General features: G+C 36.4%; 1 non-coding gene across 1 annotated transcript; it reads right to left on the minus strand.

The window, feature by feature from the left end:
- Window positions 1-1,624: 1,624 nt before the first annotated feature.
- Window positions 1,625-1,732, minus strand: LOC130971456 (small nucleolar RNA R71). The gene has a single exon (XR_009082675.1). It is a non-coding gene; the product is annotated as a small nucleolar RNA R71 (small nucleolar RNA).
- Between the last annotated feature and the right edge of the window lie 507 nt (window positions 1,733-2,239).

Below are 2,239 nucleotides of genomic sequence, written 5' to 3' on the forward strand. Positions count from 1 at the left end.
TTACTCTGATTTCTAATTTTCTTGACTTGAGTGTTTATATGTCTCATATGCATTCTCATTTTGTTAGCGTCAGCAATATACAAACTGCTAAGTTTGGTGTCTTGCATGCATTGTTATTTGATTTTAGTTGCATTTTGATTATTCCTTATTATTAAAAATCCAAAAATATTTTTAATTTGTGTCTTCTCAAGTCAATAATACAGAGAATTGAAGATTCGGAACATACAGCAGAGGAATTGCACAGAAAAAGCTGGGCGTTCAAAACGCCCAGTGAAGAAGGACAGACTGGCGTTTAAACGCCAGCCAGGGTACCTGGTTGGGCGTTTAACGCCCAAAAAGGTATAGTTTTGGGCGTTAAACGCCAGAATGTGCACCATTCTGGGCGTTTAACGCCAGGATGGCACAAGGGGGAGGATTTTGTTTTCAAATCAAATTTTTTTCAAGTTTTCAAAGTTTTTCAAAATCAAATCTTTTTCAAATCATATCTTTTCAATCAAATGTTTTCAAAATCAATTTCTTTCCTTTTTCAAAGATACTTGCTATCAATTAATGATTTGATTCAACATTTCAAGTATGTTGCCTTTTCTGTTGAGAAAGGTTTAATGTTTGAATCATATCTTTTCTTGTTAGGCAAGTCATTAATTTTTAAAATCAAATCTTTTTAAAATTGTTTTCAAATCATATCTTCTCAATCACATGTTTTTTTTTAAAAACCAATCATATCTTCTTAACCTCATCTTTTTCAAAATAGTTTTCAATCAAATCTTTTTTATTTCTAATTTCAAAATCTTTTTCAAAAAAACACTTGATTTCTTTTCCACTTTCATTTTCGAAAATCAAGTAGTGTTTTTCAAAAATATTTTCAAAATCCTTTACTTAATTTTCGAAAATTACTTCCCTTCTTCTCACATCCTTCTATTTATGGACTAACACTATTCCTTAATGCAAAATTCGAACTCCATCTTCTTTGATAAGTTCGAATTTTCTACTTCTGTCTTCTACTTTTCTTTTCCTCTGACACCTCAAGGAATCTCTATACTGTGACATAGAGGATTTCACATTTTCTTGTTCTCTTCTCTTTCATATGAGCAGGAGCAGAGACAAAGGCATTCTTGTTGAAGCTGACCCTGAACCTGAAAGGACCTTGAAGCGAAAGCTAAGAGAAGCTAAGGAACAATTCTCTATAGAGGACCTAACAGAAATCTTCAAAGAAGAAGACATGGCAGCCGAAAACAACAACAATGCAAACAATGCAAGGAAGGTGCTGGGTGACTTTACTGCACCTACTCCCGACTTCTATGGGAGAAGCATCTCTATCCCTGCCATTGGAGCAAACAACTTTGAGCTTAAGCCTCAATTAGTTTCTCTAATGCAACAGAATTGCAAGTTCTATGGACTTCCATTGGAAGATCCTCATCAGTTTTTGGCTGAGTTCTTGCAAATCTGTGACACTGTCAAGACTAATGGGGTTGACCTTGAGGTCTACAGACTTATGCTATTCCCTTTTGCTGTAAGAGACAGAGCTAGGACATGGTTGGACTCACAACCTAAAGAAAGCCTGGACTCATGGGAAAAGCTAGTCAATGCCTTCTTGGCAAAGTTCTTTCCACCTCAAAAATTGAGTAAGCTTAGAGTGGAAGTCCAAACCTTCAGACAGAAGGATGGAGAATCCCTCTATGAAGCTTGGGAAAGATACAAACAATTGATCAGAAAATGTCCCTCAGACATGCTTTCTGAATGGAGCATCATAGGTATTTTCTATGATGGTCTCTCTGAACTGTCCAAGATGTCTTTGGATAGCTCTGCTGGAGGATCTCTTCATCTGAAGAAGACGCCTACAGAGGCTCAAGAACTAATTGAAATGGTTGCAAATAACCAATTCATGTACACTTCTGAAAGGAATCCTGTGAACAATGGGACTGGTCAGAAGAAAGGAGTTCTTGAGATTGACACTCTGAATGCCATATTGGCTCAGAATAAAATATTGACTCAACAAGTCAATTTGATTTCTCAAAGTCTGTCTAGAATGCAGAATGCACCAAGCAGTACTAAGGATGCTTCATCTAAGGAAGAAGCCTATGATCCTGAGAACCCTTTAATGGAAGAGGTGAATTACCTAGGAGAACCCTATGGAAACACCTATAATTCTTCATAGAGAAATCACCCCAATTTCTCATGGAAGAATCAAGAGAAACCTCAACAAGGTTTCAACAGCAATAATGGTGGAAGAAACAGGTTT

Source organism: Arachis stenosperma, chromosome 3 (genome assembly GCF_014773155.1).
Source record: "Arachis stenosperma cultivar V10309 chromosome 3, arast.V10309.gnm1.PFL2, whole genome shotgun sequence".
Lineage (NCBI taxonomy): Eukaryota > Viridiplantae > Streptophyta > Magnoliopsida > Fabales > Fabaceae > Arachis > Arachis stenosperma.